Raw genomic sequence first — 21,164 nt, 5'->3', positions numbered from 1 at the left:
GACTCCCTCAGGGAGCAGATGGGTAAGATCCCCTGGGGGACTAACATGAAGGGGAAAGGAGTCCAGGAGAGCTGGCTGTATTTCAAGGAATCCCTGTTGAGGTTACAGGGACAAACCATCCCGATGAGTCGAAAGAATAGTAAATATGGCAGACGACCAGCTTGGCTTAATGGTGAAATCCTAGCGGATCTTAAACATAAAAAAGAAGCTTACAAGAAGTGGAAGGTTGGACATATGACCAGGGAAGAGTATAAAAATATTGCTCGGGCATGTAGGAATGAAATCAGGAGGGCCAAATCGCACCTGGAGCTGCAGCTAGCAACAGATGTCAAGAGTAACAAGAAGGGTTTCTTCAGGTATGTTGGCAACAAGAAGAAAGCCAAGGAAAGTGTGGGCCCCTTACTGAATGAGGGAGGCAACCTAGTGACAGAGGATGTGGAAAAAGCTAATGTGCTCAATGCTTTTTTTGCCTCTGTCTTCACTAACAAGGACAGCTCCCAGACTGCTGCGCTGGGCATCGCAACATGGGGAGTAGATGGCCAGCCCTCTGTGGAGAAAGAGGTGGTTAGGGACTATTTAGAAAAGCTGGACGTGCACAAGTCCATGGGGCCGGACGAGTTGCATCCGAGAGTGCTAAAGGAATTGGCGGATGTGATTGCAGAGCCCTTGGCCATTATCTTTGAAAACTCGTGGCGAACGGGGGAAGTCCCAGATGACTGGAAAAAGGCTAATGTAGTGCCAATCTTTAAAAAAGGGAAGAAGGAGGATCCTGGGAACTACAGGCCGGTCAGCCTCACCTCAGTCCCCGGAAAAATCATGGAGCAGGTCCTCAAGGAATCAATCATGAAGCACTTACACGAGAGTAAATTGATCAGGAACAGTCAGCATGGATTCACCAAGGGAAGGTCATGCCTGACTAATCTAATCGCCTTCTATGATGAGATTACTGATTCTGTGGATGAAGGGAAAGCAGTGGATGTATTGTTTCTTGACTTTAGCAAAGCTTTTGACACTGTCTCCCACAGTATTCTTGTCAGCAAGTTAAAGAAGTATGGGCTGGATGAATGTACTATAAGGTGGGTAGAAAGCTGGCTAGATTGTCGGGCTCAACGGGTAGTGATCAATGGCTCCATGTCTAGTTGGCAGCCGGTGTCAAGTGGAGTGCCCCAGGGGTCGGTCCTGGGGCCGGTTTTGTTCAATATCCTCATAAATGATCTGGAGGATGGTGTGGATTGCACTCTTAGCAAATTTGCGGATGATACTAAACTGGGAGGAGTGGTAGATACGTTGGAGGGCAGAGATAGGATACAGAGGGACCTGGACAAATTGGAGGATTGGGCCAAAAGAAACCTGATGAGGTTCAATAAGGATAAATGCAGGGTCCTGACTTAGGACGGAAGAACCCAATGCACAGCTACAGACTAGGGACCGAATGGCTAGGCAGCAGTTCTGCGGAAAAGGACCTAGGGGTTACAGTGGACGAGAAGCTGGATATGAGTCAGCAGTGTGCCCTTGTTGCCAAGAAGGCCAATGGCATTTTGGGATGTATAAGTAGGGGCATAGCCAGCAGATCGAGGGACGTGATCGTTCCTCTCTATTCGACATTGATGAGGCCTCATCTGGAGTACTGTGTCCAGTTTTGGGCCCCACACTACAAGAAGGATGTGGATAAATTGGAGAGAGTCCAGCGAAGGGCAACAAAAATGATTAGGGGTCTGGAACACATGAGTTATGAGGAGAGGCTGAGGGAACTGGGATTGTTTAGTCTGCGGAAGAGAAGAATGAGGGGGGATTTGATAGCTGCTTTCAACTACCTGAGAGGTGGTTCCAGAGAGGATGGTTCTAGACTATTCTCAGTGGTAGCAGATGACAGAATGAGGAGTAATGGTCTCAAGTTGCAGTTGGGGAGATTTCGGTTGGATATTAGGAAAAACTTTTTCACTAGGAGGGTGGTGAAACACTGGAATGCGTTACCTAGGGAGGTGGTAGAATCTCCTTCCTTAGAAGTTTTTAAGGTCAGGCTTGACAAAGCCCTGGCTGGGATGATTTAATTGGGGATTGGTCCTGCTTTGAGCAGGGGGTTGGACTAGATGACCTCCTGAGGTCCCTTCCAACCCTGATATTCTATGATGATTCTATGATTCTATGATAGCGCTTACCTCAAGCAGTTCCCAGAAGCAGCAGCAAGTCCCCCCTCTGGCTCCTACACAGGGGTACAGCCATGCAGCTCTGAGTGCTGACCCATCCACAGGTGCCGCCCCTGCAACTCCCATTGGCCGTGGTTCCTGGCCAATAGGAGCTGCAGAGCCGGCACTTGGGGCGGGAGCAGTGTGCGGAGCCCCCTGGCTCCCCTACGAGTAGGAGCTGGACGGGGGACATGCCTCTGCTTTCGGGAGCTGCGCAGAGCCATGGCAGGCAGGGAGCCTGCCTTAGCCCCGCTGCGCCACCGACCAGATTTTTAATGGGCTGTTCAGCAAGAGCTGCCAGGGTGCCTTTTCGACCGGGTGTTCCCTATTGACCCGGCAACCCTATTGTTAAAGTCTGATTCCATTTCATCTTAGGTGGCATCTGGAATTCCTCTGGAGCTGGTAGAGGTGGCGCTATCATCTGGATCCCTCTCTCAGGACCAGGATGATGAAGGCCTGAGGTCCCTGGAAATGGCAAGCATGGTAGTCATGATAGTGAAACTTGCTCCAGCAGTCTCCGGCTGTTCGTCCATTTTTTTTTTTTTACTAATTCAGTCTGTTTCCCTTTTCCCATCAACATTAGTTATTAGAAGTTATTGTGACATCTTATGAACTTTCACATACTTCCTATAGTTGACCTAACGATTAAGGTAGATGTGTAGGTCAAATTACCACACCAGCACCTAAACAGATTTAGGCACCTAACTCCTTTTGTGCATTCCGACTTTAACTTCTTTGTGCCTCAGTTTACCTACCTGTAAAATTAAGACAGTAATGACGACACCTACCTCACACAGGTATAGTAGACAGTTCATTAATGAAAGCTTTGAGCTTTCTGAGATCCTTAGATAGAAAGGCCATGTATGCCTTATATATTATATGCTGTGAGTTTTTACTTCTTACTCTGACAAAGCTCCCTAGAAAAATAAGTAAATAACACAGCAGTGGCATGTGCAGGAAAAAAGAGTCTGAAGTCCATATAAATAGATGAGGATAAGCAATGTGAAAAGCTCAGTTGTTAAATGTGTCCTTTGAGATTAGACTGTAGAGAAATCTCAGAGGTCAGTTCACACAATTTAGTCACTCATATTAAAACATTATACCACAACAATAACTGCGGTCAATTTTATGTTTGGAACAAATAAATCTGAAACCCCACACTGTCCTATTATGAACTGTATACCTTTGCTCATAATAAAATTATTTTTAGAAGTTTGCCAGCTCCAAGGGAAAACAGAAGGAACAGTCCTACATTAAATTATCCACTTGAATGAGTTTCCAAATTGAAATCACCAAGATTGCAAGTACAGAGTTGTAACTACACGGGAATCCATTTGAAATAATTTCAGATCTGAATATCGCCATACGGTCCTGTTGATTTCAATAGAGAAAACCTACTCATGTGGATAATATTATGCAGATGGGACAGTGGCTTTGGGGCCTTTTGCCAAGGCCTTGTACGCTCCTGGCCACCCCTGCAGCCAAATGCTTTTTGATTAAAATCCATATGGATCACAAGTCTTATGAAAGAAAAACTGTACAGCAAAATATTTGTTACCCCTCAGTTAGGACTAATACTGCTGTTGTAGCCATATGGCTAATCTGCTTCATACAGTACACCACACTACAATGCTCTAGACTCAATGCTCTTTGAAAGCAAAACTTCTGGAAAATGTGAAAGGCTAATGGTTCTACAGATATGAACAGAATAGGCGGGGGGGAACCCACAACCTTGCAGAAATATTCAGCATTCCCCTTGATTCATACAGTGCATGAAATGTATTAAAGATTTCCCCCCTCTCCAAAATATACCTTGAAGAGTATAGATTGTAACCAGTTTGTACATTTGAGCCAAATTTTCAAAGGGGCCAATAACTTGACCTCCATTTGTTTGCAAGCCATTTTGCTTGTGCAGTTACTTGCATATATAGTGTTTGATTGAGCAAATGATTGCATTTGCAGCTGCAAATTCTGTTAGCAAATGAGTTTTGGGCGTCTACATTTTATACTCTGTGTGCATAACTCCAGTGGTTAAGCACAAAACTAGGAGTCAGAAAACCTGAGTTCTCTTCCCAACTCTGCCACTGACCGTTGTATGGCCCTGGGCAAGTCATTTAATCACTTTGTACTTCCATTTCTCCTCTCATAAAATAGCCCCAGTCCTGCCAATTGAGCATTTAGACCATCAGGACCTGAATATAATCCAGTATGAAATGGAAAGCCAGGAAAGGCATTAGTGAATCAAACGATGTGTTGATATCATCCTGGGCTGCTGAGTAGCTGGGCTACTACATGCTGAACCAGCAGCAGCTTTTTCTAATGCCTGTGTTTTCCTTCCGTAAGTCTGTACTTTCCAAGAATCCAACCTGCAGGTCATGAAGGCTTGGATCACCGTGCCAAAGTTTGCATTAGGTTGGATGAGGAACACTCTGGCTACTATGGGAAATTAATTAGCAGCCTTTTAAACTCAGAATGGCTAAGGTAAAACACTGAAATGAGTTTGATGACTGTCTACAGAACAAAACACCATACAGGGTTCCCCGGTATCAGCACTCTGCAGAAGGGAAGGCAGCGCCTGCCCGCACAATGCTTGGCTCTCACTACAGCTGTCATTTCTTCCCCCTTTCACAACGACTGAAATTTCTCAAAAGATACCCAAAAGGGGCCACCCACAGCTAAAAAATGTAATATTGCTTCAAGGAGCACGACAGATGACAAACCTGGCTTTCCGTCTTGGTGAGCAGTCCATTTAAAATGTTGTATCATCGAACGGTTTAATGCTTGAAATAGAACACTAATTATTTACAGCTACCAAAAGTGTGCCAGGTGTTTCATGGAAGACTGCCAAACAGCCTTTGCCTCACCACCCATTTCGTTTAGTTACATAAAACCTTACACAGACCCCTCTGCCCTTGAGGCTATGTAATAGGTTTCTGCACCCTGCTTGTCTGTGCAGACACATCTTGGCCCGATGACAGACACTCATTTCTGGCTCATTCTACAGAAAACTCCCATAGTGAGCCAAAAAGAGCCAGACTTTATTTAATGCTTCTTTCCACTGCCCCTCAGCATCTGACCTGATTCAGACTGGGCAAAGGCTCAACGCAGACAATTTTAGAAAATAGTCAGAACCTAATCTATCTCTGAGTGAGATGAGGGGCAGAAAATGAGAGAAGGCAAACATCTATGGTAGCAGTTTCCAAGGAAGAGGACAGGTAAGAGGTTAGAGAAAGTTAAACAAAAGGAAACTACCAAGACTCCTAGTTTTGTACCAATTTGTAACAAGGCAGGGCTTGCCACATGACCCACTGCCATAGCCTGTCACTTGTAGGCAGTTCGATTGCCTACAAACTTCAACCTAACACAAACACACACAGTTCTTCACCACACCCTAGGCAGCTGGGCTATAACTCCCCGGGGATCTCTTCCCCTTTGCCTCTCACTACCTCCTCCTCTCCCAGGGGACTCTGGCAGTCCTGCTATTTCTGCTCCTGATTCCTGCAGCTTCCTAGCTCCAACCTGCCAGGTTGGTTACAGACCCACTCATTCACTCCCACTCTTCCAGTGGCCCAGGTACCCTCTTTTAAAGCCTTATCTGTGTCAGCTGATGAAGCACAGGTGCTCTGGCCCTGCTCCCACTTACAGGGCCAGCATCACCCTGAGACACCTTAATAATGTCTAATGGTTTCTTTTAAAGGCAGATTATAAAATCACAAAAAGAAAAGGAGGACTTGTGGCATCTTAGAGACTAACAAATTTATTTGAGCATAAGCTTTCGTGAGCTACAGGGTGCTACAGCTCACGAAAGCTTATGCTCAAATAAATTGGTTAGTCTCTAAGGTGCCACAAGTCCTCCTTTTCTTTTTGCGGATACAGACTAAGACGGCTGCTACCCTGAAACCCATAAAATCACAGTGCCTATTATTATTTTTTGTATTACATTCATACCAACTGACACCAGGGCCCCACTGTGCTAGGCACTATACGAACTCACAGAGAGAGACAGCCCCTACCCTAAAGATCTTACAATCTAGACAAAATAGGGCACCAAACAGAAGCACAGAGCCTTGGCCACTGTCACATGGCAGATGACAGGGTTAGGACTAGAAGCCAGGTTGCCTGCCTCTCTGCTCGGTGCCCAGGACGTGAAAACACACTGAACCATCAGCACAGTGTGTTGAAACAGTTTTGAGCACAAATCACTATTGGAGCCACCTGTTGTGAACCCAAGCTAGCTTCAGTTTTTTTTCAGCTCAGAACCCACATGATCACTTTGGAATCAAAGCTCTCACTGAGAACCTGCCAATCTGGTTCCTTGTGTCACCACATATGCATATAATACAACCACCTCCCATATAGCAGAGCCTCTCTCTTTGCCGTTGTGAAGACTGTAAACCCATGACTCATATGACATCCATGTTAAAAACATATCCTTAGAGATGGGACATTGGAACCTCTAGCTATAGATTCATCAGCATGGGCAATGATTACAATCATTTTAGATGGGAGTCTGTGCACATTTGATTCACATATGTAATCACATGCCTAGTCCAGCTCATGCTAATCTGTTAAAATATAATTAGTACTTTATATTCCCAAAGGACTATACAAACATCTAGTTAATCCTCAACAACTGAGAGGAAATAGCCCCCATTTAGCAGGTGGAGAGAAAGAGTCACACGTAAGTTAAGGCACTTGGCCCAAATTCACACACTAAATCAGAGGCAAAGCCAGGATTAGAACCCAACAGTTCCTTGCTCGTCATTCTAGTTTACTCACTACACTAGGATGTCACTCTCTAGCTGTTACTTCCTCTTAATGGTAGCATATTCTTTCCTGAAAAGTTGTTTTGACCTTGCTTCGTTGTCTAGCTGCTAGGCAACGAGAGGTTTAAATTGATACTTTTTGGAGTCATGCCATTAACAAATTTTCATGCACCATCATACTTTTCCTTTGCTGAATTATTAGTGCTTCCTTCCTCCATGTGGTTGTTCCCTTATACTGATACACATGTCAAAAGAAGAATCACTGAACAGTGGGAGGAAGAGAAAGCACAGAGTTCACACAAAGGCATTTTTGAATGCCAGCATGACAGGTTGCATACCACATATTCACAAAGAAGCCCATTAAGATCACTTGGGGTGTCAAAATTATGTAACATGAGATGTACAGCCTGCAGGCACTCTACAGGCTAACCAATGTCTGGAAAATGCCCCTAGGAAGAAACTGAATCACAAAGGAATGAATCCATATCCTGGATTCTGTGTTAATATGTGACCAGCTGAGTAGTCATAAGCCTGACTGGTCAACCACAGGGTGTACAGTATGTTCGTTTCTTCAGTGGGCCTGTAGAAAAGAGGAGATTTTTCTCACACTGCGACAAACACCTATGATTGCGCAGATAGCATGGATGTGCATAAGATCAGAAAGCATAGAAAATATAAATCTGTTCCTGCTTACAAGACCCTAGCTAGGAGAGCATTCAAAGTCTATATGGGCTCCAAACGAACCTCTTACAGCACATTAACACTGAAGGGAACCATGGGATTCTTCTTTACGCATGTCTGCTTCTCTCTTGCTAACAAGCATCTGGATTAAGGTGGTTGCAGAAACGCACTGGGTTAGTCTAATTCTGTCGTGCTCTCCACGCACACCTACGTGACTCAGACTGATTTTGTTAACCCATGGGCATGTTAAGAGATGCAACTTAAGTAGGGAAGGTCTGGAATGATCAGGGGGATATTGCCCAAGTTGTGAGTCTGAGTGCCACAGAGCTAGTGCCAAGTGGTTCCTGGCTCCTGAATCAGGGTCAGGCAGCACGATGAGAGATAATCATGGAAAATTATAAGGGGTTGCAGCCACTGTCAGAATTGGAGTGACAGAATGGAGAACTTTGTGAGATGGAAAATTATGATGCAATAAGGGGTTGGTGCAAAGGGGATTCCATGGAGACCACAGAGGACAAAGTCTTCTGCACAGACTGACTTGATTCTCTTTATTCTCTCATGTGGAAGTATAAGTGTATTAAAAACATGTTGGAAACTAGAATGTCCACCTTTTCCTTCATCTGTGAGCCAACAGACAAGTCAACCCCTTCAATGTTAAAGAGCTCGGTGATTTCATTCCACTCTTTCATTCTGTGATATAACTTCTCGGTCTCCCAACATACAGCTTGTTTCTAGACTGGAAAAGGGGGCCCTCGAAAATTCTGTTCTTGGTTACATCAGATTAAATCTACAGTAACTCGATTGCATACAGCAGATTTACATGAGAGTAGCTGAGTGCTCAGTTCAGTCATACAACAATCCCATCGAAAGAAGAGACACCGTAGGCCAAATTCTCCTCTCAGTTACACTAGTGTAAATCCACTGAAGTGACTCCAGATATATACCAAGGTATCTGAGAGCCTGTGTGAATCCAGATTATAGAAAATGGCTTGTCTCATTGGCAGCAATTATGCTATAAATGTAAACAATTTATTGAGTTAGTCACTCTCCAACGGTTGACTTTTTCCTGGAGAAAAAGCAGTAATTGTACTGGTGCCTGGTAAGGCTGTGTCAGCCTTTTCTTTAAAAACACCGTTTTTCAAAGGTTTGCAACTCAGCCATCAAAGCTGGCTCCATGTGGAAACTTGGTTGCTGCATAAAGTCCCAGCTTTAAAAGCAGATTTTATGATGGCTGTTATTTGTCCACTAAAGGATGATGTGTGTTGCAAGAGAGATGCCTACAGACTCCTAAATACACACAGTTAACCTCTTCACTGCTGCCAACAACAGTAGCTTCTGTGCAATGGAACACACTCCACACCACAAATTAGCAGTATTTGAATCAGAAACTTTCACTCCCAAAGGAACCGACTTCTGCCACTTGAGCTAAAAAGGTTGCTCCCTTAGCTAGCAGCAGTAGTTAACCCCTAGACTAGCCACCTGAAAGTGGAGGCATGGTGCATGCTTTACAAGGGTGTTACATATGGTTCCTGTACACAAGTAGCAAAACAGGCACATTCGGTCTAGATGGTTTTTATTTAGGATTAACGAAAAGAAGAAAGAACAAATATAAAATCCCCAAGGGAGAGAAAATAGAACATATTTCTCACTCTGTAAAATCCTTTTGTCTTGAAATGCCTCCTAGCCCTGGCCTTTAGCAGACTTGTTGGCAAACACCTTAGCAATAAAAGGTACAACACATAGCTGCATGCACAACACTGTGTTCAGGTCTTAGAGTAAACTCTTCAGGACTGAGACCATGTATTCATATACAGTGCTTTGCATAATAGGGCCCCTAGATACTACCGTAATACAAATGTTATTTTACATGTACTTACAATTTAACATATGATTACTGCTCCCTTTCTAAATGAAAAACAATCTTTAGTCTACATGGTTCTCTAACAACTTCTTGATATAGCAGTATATTTTTTTAATATTTCACTGTTCTTGGAGACTCTGGTTCCATTGTGTCTTGCATAAATAGGTAAGCCATAAATAAGTCATATGAACGTGTAAACACTGACGGTGCTTGGTTTGCTTGCATCTGCCTATATTTGTATCTAATGCAATAAGTAAAGGAGACTATATTGGAGAGAAAATAGGAATAAAACACTCAGTGTGAAAAGGTTAGGATTCAAGCATTTTCCTTTAAATTACTGGCACTTCTGCAAATAAACAGCATTCGGTAATTTCAGTTAGGCGCTAAAGAGGTTTTAGCCCCCAAATGGCCCATTTCTACCAATTATGCCAATTAATTAGCAAAAAAAGATGGAATAGTGGTGCTTTGGTTTCTCTAGAAACAAAAACAGGAAGAATGCAAAACCATTTAGATTAATAAGCAGTCATCAAAATACTCTGACTGACAATCAGTGTAATGGTGCATTTATGGTACATATGGTTTATAACTGGTTGCTCATTGTATCTGTTCTGCACACTCTAAAGAAAGCTGTCTGTAAACAGCTCCTCTAACATATGGAATAATTGTCATTTTCATGTTAAAAAAATAGAACGTACAAAGATGTGGATGTGACTTTTCAAGTAGAACATCTATAACCCTTTCCAATTCGGACATTGCCTCCACTGTAAAAACAGTATTCACTTCCAAGCCAGGAGATACTGTCTCTCATATTTTAACACATTTAATGGTAACATCAGGAAGAAACATCTATTACAAACAGATTTTTCTTACTGCATTTAAGGAGAAATCTTCCCCTTAAAAATAGCTTTGTTAGTAAATTTAAGATCAGAATTTCTTTTGTGTCATTCCTTAAAAATACAATGAACATGCCACCACCAAAAACAATATTTTATCTTTCCCACAGAAGTAGTTCACAAATTATACAAGTTCAGTAACACCAAATGCAGCCATCTCTGGGGTTGAGGACATACCTCACAGCCTAACAGGGTGGGGAAAGGAACTTTTGCCCAGAGGTTAAGGGGCAAACTCTTAGGACATGATTTTCAGGCTCGTTTGTGGCACAAAGAGATAAGGGCCTAGGAGAGAATTCTCCTTTCATAGGGTAATGTTTTGTTGGTGCGTTTACACTGCAACTGGACTCTGTATCTTAATTTCCCCCTAGGTGGCACGTTGGGGAAAGGGGTGGGCATAATGGAGTTCTGCTCTACTTTTTCTATCGTCAGTGGTTTAGTGTCGATTAAGGACCCCATATCAACGGTGCAAGTTAATGCTGCTCAGAGACGAAATAAGTCCCATTGGGGTCAGGGCTTGGGAATCAAGAGCTATAACTGGCTCTCTGAAACAGAGCTCTGGCATAGAAGAAAATCTGCCCCGACTCTTCAGAAAAGTATCATGAGAACTACAGAGCTGAATTTCTAAAATCAGGCTCACGTAATTATATGGCTTATTTGTGTACGTAATTACAGCAATTTCCATGTGCAAAAACCGGCAGTTGCATGCAAAAAATTAGGCACACGTGTTTTACAGTTAATTGGGCATCCTTTAAAAAAACAAAAACAAAAAACCCTTCAGGGTGCAGAGAGAAGAATTGTTTTTCAGGTGTCATTTGAAACACCCCCATACAATAAACCACTAATAATTTAATTTTCTACTTTGCATAGCTAAAAGGGCTGAGACAAGTTTGCTAGAATTTCAGCACGTAATTCTACTCCATCATTTTTGGCTTTAAATACAGTACATAAATAAAACATATCAGAATATTTCATTTTAGAGTTTCCATCACCTTGGAAAGTCGACTTTACCGTGATTATATGGAACTGATTTTTGGCCATGCCTCAGCCTGTTATTGACTCCAGTTTTTAATATATAAATAATAGCGTGAGTGCATATCCTAGTGGAATAAGGCTTGCCTTTGCATTTCTGTCTGCCAAATATTTTTATTAAAGCAATTAAACAATTATTCCCCTTACTCATTCAATATCAGGTTTCCCTTCAGCAAACACTCAACCACTGCTGTGGATGCATCAAAAGCAGAGTATTTTTTGTAAAATCATACTAATATAAAAATAAACTACCCATTTATTATCCAATTTTGCTGTATCTTAAAAAATAAAAAGGTTTGCAACTTTTCTTACTTTTATTATTGTGATTTTAGTTCTCATAAAAGATGCCAGATGGAAAATGCTGAAAACTGAAACTATAGGTTTACATTTATGTACTGATTTATTTTTGCGTTCCTCCCAAACATCACATGTGGGCTGCTTTTAGAGGTAAGATACCAAGCTAAAAGGTCCAGATAGTATGTTGCTAATTGTGTTCCTAGCCTGTCCAGCTCTCACATCTCACAACTCTAACCAGTCCCCAGAAATCATAAATTTCAGGCCCTCCCCTTTTAATACAGGTGATTACAATAAGTCGGATACTTCTACCAGTGAAATCAATAGGAATTTTGCTATTGACCTCAGTAGGTGCCAGAGGAGGCTCAACGTAGCTATGTCTGATTCTCTGTTCCTGGAAACTGATGACTGGATCCTGTTCCGTTGGCAGGCTGACCGAGGGAAAACCTTGGATGGTACAAAGCCAGCAGACCTAGCTTTATGGCACCAGTTCTTCATATCCACCATATGTTGGAGGTGTGGAAGAGAAATGCAGTGCACAGCACACATCATTTTGCCATCTGGCACAGTGACTGGCTGCAGCTGGTGCAACTTAGAGCAGCCCTCAGGGTGCTCTAAGGGCTTGTCTACAAGGGACATTACTCCACAGCAAGCTAAGGTGTGACGCTACATCATGCTAGCTTGCTGGACAGTAACATCCAGTGTGGAACCTGCTACAGTGCACTAAAAGTTCCATAGTGTGCTTTGATGTAGTCCAATTTCAAATAGCAGCACTCCAGAACTTTTAGTGCATGTTCACATGGGACATTACTGTGTGGCAAGCTAGTGCGCTGTAGAATCGCACCCTGGCTTGCACACAGTAATGTCTCATGTTGATGTGCCCTTGCACCTGGGACTATTTTGGCCACTTGCTAACGCAGGATCAGAAGATCTAACACGTGGCTTAATGTTCTCTTTTTCCCCTACCCCATCAGCTACTCCAAGTGATTCAGTCCTCAGTAGTCTAAAAATTTTAAATGCTTATCACAGCTACTGCTATTGTGATGAAGCTGAATTTCTTAGCACAGAAAACACAGTTTCAACTAGAGAAATAAAATTGATGGCAATAAAACCCATAATGAGATTTTTGTAATTCAATTGTAAAAATAACATTTTAAAATAGCCAACCATCTATCCTATTAGGTAATTTGTTATTATTAGAAATCACCATGTTTTATTTACCCAAAATATCCCAGAAACTCAATTAGCCTTTGATCAGATCTTATTACAGCTATAATATGCTGCTAGTGATGACATTTACTATTAGTATGTGTTTGTTGCAAAGAGTCCTATATATGTTTAATTATTTAACTTCTATTGGATACCCATACGCAATTACATATGTTCAATATATTTCAATTAGTGGCATGTACCTTTTGCTGCTTTGACATCTGCATCTTTAAAAATGACCCACTGCCAACACAATATAATTACACTGTATTCCATTAGGAGAGATGGCATATTTTGAAGACTTTTCTTTTACCAAATCCACTTCAGTTTTGGGTGGGAGGAATATTCTAATAATAATTCTAACAATACAGTGCTTTCAAATATCCTAGACACTGCATTACAGTTAATTAATTAATACAAGGGTATATTGTACCAGTCATTTAGGATTTTAAGTAAAATCTTACCTCCATGTTTTCCAGTACTCTCATTGATTTTGTGGTTCTACTCAATGTGATTAACAGGGGGCAGAATATGGCACATCCAAGTACTAAAAGAGATCTATATCTCACCATATAACTGATTTTCCTTGCCCATTAATCTGACTATGGTCCTCATCTCTCATGTGTAGAATCACAGAATCATAGAATACCAGGGTTGGAAGGTCATCTAGTCCAACCCCCTGCTCAAAGTAGGGCCAATCCCCAACTAGATCATCCCAGCCAGGGCTTTGTCAAGCCTGATCTTAAAAATTTCAGAGGAAAGAGATTCTACCACCTCCCTAGGTAATGCATTCCAGTACTTCACCACCCTCCTAGTGAAATAGTTTTTCCTAATATCCAACCTAAACCTCCCACTGCAACTTGAGACCATTACTCCTTGTTCTGTCATCTGCTATCAATGAGAACAAACTAGATCCATCCTCTTTGGAACCCCCTTTTCAGGTAGTTGAAAGCAGCTATCAAATCCCCCCTCATTCTTCTCTTCCACAGACTAAACAATCCCGGTTCCCTCAGCCTCTCCTCATAACTCATGTGTTCCAGACCCCTAATCATGTTTGTTGCCCTCCGCTGGACACTTTCCAATTTTTTCACATCCTTCTTGTAGTGTGGGGCCCAAAACTGGACACAGTACTCCAGATGAGGCCTCATCAATGTCGAATAGAGGGGAATGATCACATCCCTCAATCTGCTGGCAATGCCCCTACTTATACAGCCCAAAATGCCATTGGCCTTCTTGGCAACAAGGGCACACTGTTGACTCACATCCAGCTTCTCGTCCACTGTAACCCCTAGGTCCTTTTCTGCAGAACTGCTGCCTAGCCATTCGGTCCCTAGTCTGTAGCAGTGCATGGGATTCTTCCATCCTAAGTGCAGGATTCTGCACTTCTCCTTGTTGAACCTCATCAGATTTCTTTTGGTCCAATCCTCTAATTTGTCTAGGGCCCTCTGTATCCTATCCCTGCCCTCCAGTGTATCTACCTCTCCTCCAACTTTAGTGTCATCTGCAAACTTGCTGAGGGTGCAATCCACGCCATCCTCCAGATCATTAATGAAGATATTGAACAAAACCGGCCCCAGGACTGACCCTTGGGACACTCCGCTTGATACCGGCTGCCAACTAGACATGGAGCCATTGATCACTACCGATTGGGCCTGACAGTCTAGCCAGCTTTCTATCCACCTTATAGTCCACTCATCCAGCCCATACTACTTTAACTTGCTGGCAGGAATACCGTCAAGAGCTTTGCTAAAGTCAAGGAATAACATGTCCACTGCTTTCCCCGCATCCACAGAGCCAGTTATCTCATCATAGAAGGCAATTAGATTAGTCAGAAATGACTTGCTCTTGGTGAATCCATGCTGACTGTTCCTGATCACTTTCCTCTTCTCTAAGTGCTTCAAAATTGATTCCTTGAGGACCTGCTCCATGATTTTTCCAGGGACTGAGGTGAGGCTGACTGGCCTGTAGTTCCCCGGATCCTCCTTCAGTGTACTTCAGTTGACTCCCTCTCGCACACATCATGAAGTGTAAAAATCTTTTGCACACCTTTTCAGACCTAAACAACTCACTCTGGCCTACATCTCAGACTTTTCTCCCACCACATTTCTCTTCAAACCTTCCGCTCTGCTGGTGATGCCATCCTTGACGTCTTGTTTGAATATTTCAATCACCCCATCTTGGTACCTTTTCCCATGCCACCTCCTATGCCTGCAGTACCTTTGAACACCAAGTCACCGGTGTCTCCTCTCCTGCATAGCTCCTACAATCCTCCCCCTTTTATGATGATCCAAAGTTGTAAATTTATAATTATGGAAAGGATCACAAACAAATCTGTTATCCACACCCCTCTAGATTTCACAGGGTATTTTGTCTTTTATCTATTGGCCTGTAAGCTCATTGGGGCAGGCAGTGTCCCACTTTACACTGTGCTCACTTTACAATGCTTAGCACACTATTTTAAATCTAAAAATAGATAGCAATACTATGAGCAGACCCTGTAGCTCAGTTCAGCAGGCTTACACACTTGAGTCAAAGAAAACATTCAAATCAGGTATAGTGAGGCCATGAAATCAGAGCCCTTGACACCAGTCCTGATCTCACCACTTTTGTTATAATCACTGATTGACATGCTTCTTACCCAAAATGCCACCCAACCTTAGATGAATAGTATGCTGGTATCAGCTTGTCCACACCATCTCATTGTAGAGCACTGGTATAGTATAAATATCAACTTGTTATGACTCAGTAGGCCCAATTATGATCTCACACCATTTTTTGACCAGTGTAACTCCAACGACTTTACTGGACTTTCTCCTGAATAACAGTGTTTTAAATGACATAAGAAAAAGGACACTTGTGGTTCCCTATTTACATTTTGAACCTGCACACATTGAGATGGCTCGAAATTGACCCAAACTCTTTCTTCCCATCTTGATGGCAAATTAAGTCTCTTTTAAATATCTAGTTCATTTGCAGTAATTGCAATTGTGTGATCAGACAAAACCAGCCCTGTACAAAGCACAACCAGGGGATTTTCACCTTTGAATTCAATGATTCAATGTGCGGTCATTGAAAAAAGGTATAAATAAGGCCTGGTCTACACTGGGGGGCGGGGGAGAGTGGAGATCGATCTAAGTTACGCAGCTTCAGCTACGTAAATAAAGTAGCAGAAGTCAATGTACTTAGATCTACTTGCCGTGGTGTCTTCACTGCGGTAAGTCTACAGCTGATGCTCTCCCGTCAACTCTGCATGCGCTTCTTGCCCTGGTGGAGTACTGGAGTCGACGGGAGAGTGCTCGGCGGTTGATTTATAGCGTCTAGACTAGACACAATAAATTGACCCCTGCTGAATCAATCACTGCCTGTCGATCCAGCCGGTAATGTAGACAAGCCCTAAGTATTGTTCTCTGGTCATTGCTTGCCATTTTCCCAAGTCAACTCTTAGACACTCTTTTAGCACAGCATTGTATTGTTCAAAAGGAATAATCATAGTTGGTTGGGTCAAAGAGTCTAGTGCTCTAACTTAAATAAAGTTGAAGTGTAAGATTCTCCACTCTTTGCCACTAACATAGTTAAATACTCCAGTACAAGCGATTTCAAAGTGAGTGTAAAATGTTACCAATCAGAATGGTAACATGGTCATATATTTATGAAACTGCCATTTCTAAACAGTTTATTTAGGATTCAGAAATGATCAATAGGTGTTATAAGCATGTTACAGATGTGTAATATACTTTACAGATGGCTGTACATATATCAGTAGAAGTGTTATAGGCAGTTATAAGCCCTTGTTATATTGACTTGCTGGACTGAATAACAATTGATTAACCATTCATTAAGATATCTATTATTCAGTTTATTAATACTTTATAAACTATTTCAAAATGTACCTTTAATTTAACATATGACCAGTAATGTTTTATATGCACTTTCCACTTGAATAAATGACTACAAAAGATCTATTTACAATGGTAATTTTGTCCCAGTGATGGCAAAATGCTACCATCTAGCAGTGCTTTGCAGCCATCTTACAGGGGTGGAATTGATTACACAAGGGATGAGACAGTGCAGAATCACACTTGATATGTCAGCTACTATTTAGTGAAGCAAACTGTAGAACAATGGTAAAGGAGAATTCATGGCAGAGGTTGAAAAATGGATAGATCTTAAAAACTAGCTGGCAAAAAGCACATTCAGCAATAGTCTTCACCACTCAGCAAAGAAAGGCCAATCTACTGTGTTTAAAACCACTCAGATATTACTCAATGTAGGTATTATGCTCTGAGACACATATGCTCATAAAATATAGAGATCGAAGTCTGCCACTAGCTATAGAAATAGATTATGAGTGCTGTTTCTACAGTAAGGAAAGAAACAAAGGCTTTTCAAGATAACGCAATCACTCATTGACAGAGATGACACGATATGGCTCTGCTTTTGAGACAAGCTCCAGATGTCACAATCAACTAAGTACTCTGTCAGGTGTGTTGACAAGTGAGCTTCTTGATCTCTCTGATGCTGTTATTCTGCTTAAGGAAGAGAGAGGAGAGAAACTTGAACCCGTAAGCCCACTACATTCAGGAAATGACAGATGAAAGAAATCTTTAGAGAAGGAAAATAAAATTCAGTGCCACAAAAGTTCACCTAACAAATCAGAAGTTGTCAGGTCAAACAAGTCTTCAAGATCTTTTAAAGTGAAATGTTTTTAAATGAATGATTTGATATTATCAAATCAAAAAGTGGCACCTTGTGAACACTGGCAACATTTGTAGGCTCACTCAATAGCTTCTTGCATAATCAGTTTGCCAAATTTGGCAGGTCTAATTATGGAGACCTGCTGAAAAGTATCTGACAGTATTTGTCCCACAGAATGAGACTAATATTAACACAGTTAACCACTTTCTGCTGCCTGAGTTTCAGGATTTTTCTTTTCTCTTGTAAGCAATTAAACAGCAGATAAAATTGAATAACAGATGAAAGATCATCACAGTTGTTTGATGAATCGGGTTCATTTGGTAACTCACAGAGGAAAGAAGAGACTCTGAAAGTTTGGAAAGGTAAGATAATCTTCTTAGTCGACTTTTTCCTTCATGCTGCTTTACTTGGTGAGGGTCGAGGTGGCAGCATAAAGAGTAGGGAAGACCAGACCTCCTTTTCCTCTGCAACAGGTGACAGCTCCTCCTGGGGGATCCCCCAGTGTTTCCAGGGCAGCCGGGAGATATCATCCCACCAGTGTGTCCTGGGTCAGCCTCCGGGCCTCTCCCCAATGGGACATGCCTAGTATAGTTCCAATGGAAGCCCCATGGGGGGCATCCTTATCAGGTGCCCGAACCACCTCAACTGGCTCCTCTTGATCGGGAAGAATAGCAGCTCTACTCCGAGGCCTTCCTGAATAGCTAAGCCCCTCACCCTGTCTTAAAGAGCAAGCCCAGCCACCCTGCAGAGAAACCTCATTTCCACCACTTGTACCCGCGATCTTGTTCTTTCGGTCATTTCGCAAAGTTCATGACCATAAGTGAGGTTGGGGACATAGAGCAACCTGTAAACTGAGAACTTCATCTGAGAATTCAGCTCCCACTTCACCAGTACACCATGGATCAGTACAGCACCCGCATCACTGCTGCCACTGCACCAGAACAAGACCCCTAGATATTTGAACTCTTCCACTAAGGGCAGCTGCTCCCACCTCACCTGGAGAGAGCAGTCCACTTTCTTCTGGGAGAGGACCATGACCTCTGATTTGGAGGAGCTGATTCTCATCCCAGCTGCTTCACACTCTGCAGTGAAATGTTTGAGTGCACATCGAAGTCAGAAGAAGCAAGGAGGACACTATCATCTGCAAACAGCAGAGATGGCACCTCTGTGTCCCTGTACTGGATGCACTCAACAGCTCGTCTGTGCCTTGATATCCTGTCCACGAAAATCATGAACAGGAGTGGGGACAAGATGCACCCTTGGCGGAGTCCAGCACCCACCTTAAACAAACTCAATTTAATGCCAAGAATCCGAACACAACTCTCACTTCAAGAATAGAGGGACTGGATAGTGCGCAAAAGCGGCCCCGGCACCTCATACTCCCACAGCACTTCCCACAAGACATCTCGGGGAATGCAGTCATATGCCTTCTCCAGGTCTACAAAACAAAGTTAGACCAGATTAGCAAACTCCCATCACTCTTCAAGTATCTGTGAGAGACTAAAGAACTGGTCCGTTTTTCCATGGCCGGGACAGAATCTGCATTGTTCCTCCTGGATCCGAGGTTCAACTAATGGGTGTAACCTACTCTCCAGCACCCTGGCAGAGGCTTTGCTGAAGAGGCTGATGAGTGTGATCCCCCTCTAAGTGGAACATACCGTCTGGTCTCCTTTCTTAAAAGGTCATCCAAGCGAAAGCCCAGGCTTGGGAGGAGTTTGGAGAGACCATGGGGAATGACAGCTTCAAAGGTGTTCTGCAAACCATTTGTCACCTTAGGAGGGGTCAGCGGGACGTTGCCCAGGCTGTACTCAGCAAGGGTGGTGAAACGCTGAACTCAACTGAAGAGAGGTGGAAGGAGCACTCTGAGGAACTCCTCAACCTGATTGACATGCCCCCCTTTCAGGAGACAGCTCCAGAAACCTCCAGTGAGGTCGGATCTATTTCTGATGCTGAGGTTGATACAGCAGCAAAGTGCCTTCGTAGTGGTAAGGCATCGGGGTGGATGAGATTCGCCCAGAGACGTTGAAAGCACTGGACAATGTTGGGCTGTCATGGTTAATGCGCTTCTTCAATGTTGCATGGAAGTCGGGTGCAGTACCTCTGGACTGGCGAACTGGGGTGGTGGAAGATAATATTTTAGATGCTTATACTCAGCAAACCTCTCAACTCTTTGAGCTTGTCCCAACTCTTGGTATTTAGATACACAAATAGAAATCATCTGAACCAAAATCCTCGATCAGATCACATTGAGGAATTATCAGAATAAAATCCTGGCTCTGGATCCAAATGTTTTTTCTGGCCCATCTCTATATTGTGGCAAACCAACATCTTGGATCTGTACTTCCACAAACATTCGTGTAAAATTCAAACCCAGAACACAATTTGAAATTCAAGCCCATTTCTATAACATGCTGATGAAGAAGCAATCATGGTCCTTTTAGTAATCTCAGGCAATACACATACAATTCTTCTTTGGAGTAAAAAGATACAGGGTCAATGGGAGCTCTGGTGCTCAGCACCTCTGAAAAACAGGGCCTTGTTATCTACAGAGAGATGCTCAAAAATTGATGCAAGCAAAATTCTAGGCCACTTATGAACAATTTAAGTTGTGGGTGTGCATAAATTATAAAAACAGAAATAGTTCACTATTCCACATTAATGGCCCAAACATTATAACACTTACTACACTGTTTGAGGCTCATTACTATACAAGACTATGACTGCAGAACAATATAATTGTGAGGTTTTTTATTTATGTTTTTTTTTAATAAGAGGTACTTGAAGACCCCTTATTGAACTGTAAGGTGGGAAACTGAGGCCCAATTCCACCCAATTTAGGCTTAATCGATTTGAGCCATTATTTATAATTTTTTAGACACAATCATTGTCACTTATAATTTCTGATCGTACATTTATGACAGAGAATAAACAAATAAGATGGAACAGGTCAGGCCCCAAGTTACCATGTTCTGGGGAATTGGGAAACTCTTCATGACGGTTGTCTCAGTCTCTAGTCCAGAACTTTCTGACTTGGGCCCTTGTTCATTTGTTTTTCGTATGTTAATTTGTGCATCTATGTCTACACCATAAAGCATCTCACATTACATATTCATTAGTTCTCTTCCAATCAATGTTAAGATTGTGTTTTACATAACACATACAATACACATGCACAAGGTTCAATTTACATAATTTTTGCTGTCTACACTAATTTTCCTGTCATCATGTCACCTTACTCCTGTTTTTCCCAGTGTAGGGACTTTTTAGCATTGCGTTTTGTGTATTTTACTGTAATGATTAATTTAGTCTTATTGATGCCCTCCAACAGAATACATTCCACTAACAAAACATCACCTTTATCCTCTCAGCTCTGAGCATTACTTAAGCACACCTACGTGAGAGAGAAATTGTCAAGACAACACTCATGTCAAGCAAAGCTATGCCAAAGCCTTGGCATAAGTACTATCCTGGCCTATCCAAACTCATTCACTGTACATAAGCATAAACTATTAACATTAAATCAAAATTGTAACCCTGATTTTTACCATTC

At 42.4% G+C, this 21,164-nt stretch overlaps 1 protein-coding gene across 1 annotated transcript in view; it reads right to left on the bottom strand.

The window, feature by feature from the left end:
* DCC (DCC netrin 1 receptor) overlaps window positions 1–21,164 on the bottom strand; it is a 954,381-nt gene that overhangs the window by 663,095 nt on the left and 270,122 nt on the right. The gene's annotated exons all lie outside the window — the stretch shown is intronic.

Source organism: Natator depressus, chromosome 5, assembly GCF_965152275.1.
Source record: "Natator depressus isolate rNatDep1 chromosome 5, rNatDep2.hap1, whole genome shotgun sequence".
Taxonomy (NCBI): Eukaryota; Metazoa; Chordata; order Testudines; family Cheloniidae; genus Natator; species Natator depressus.
This window is presented reverse-complemented; position numbering and strand designations above follow the sequence as displayed.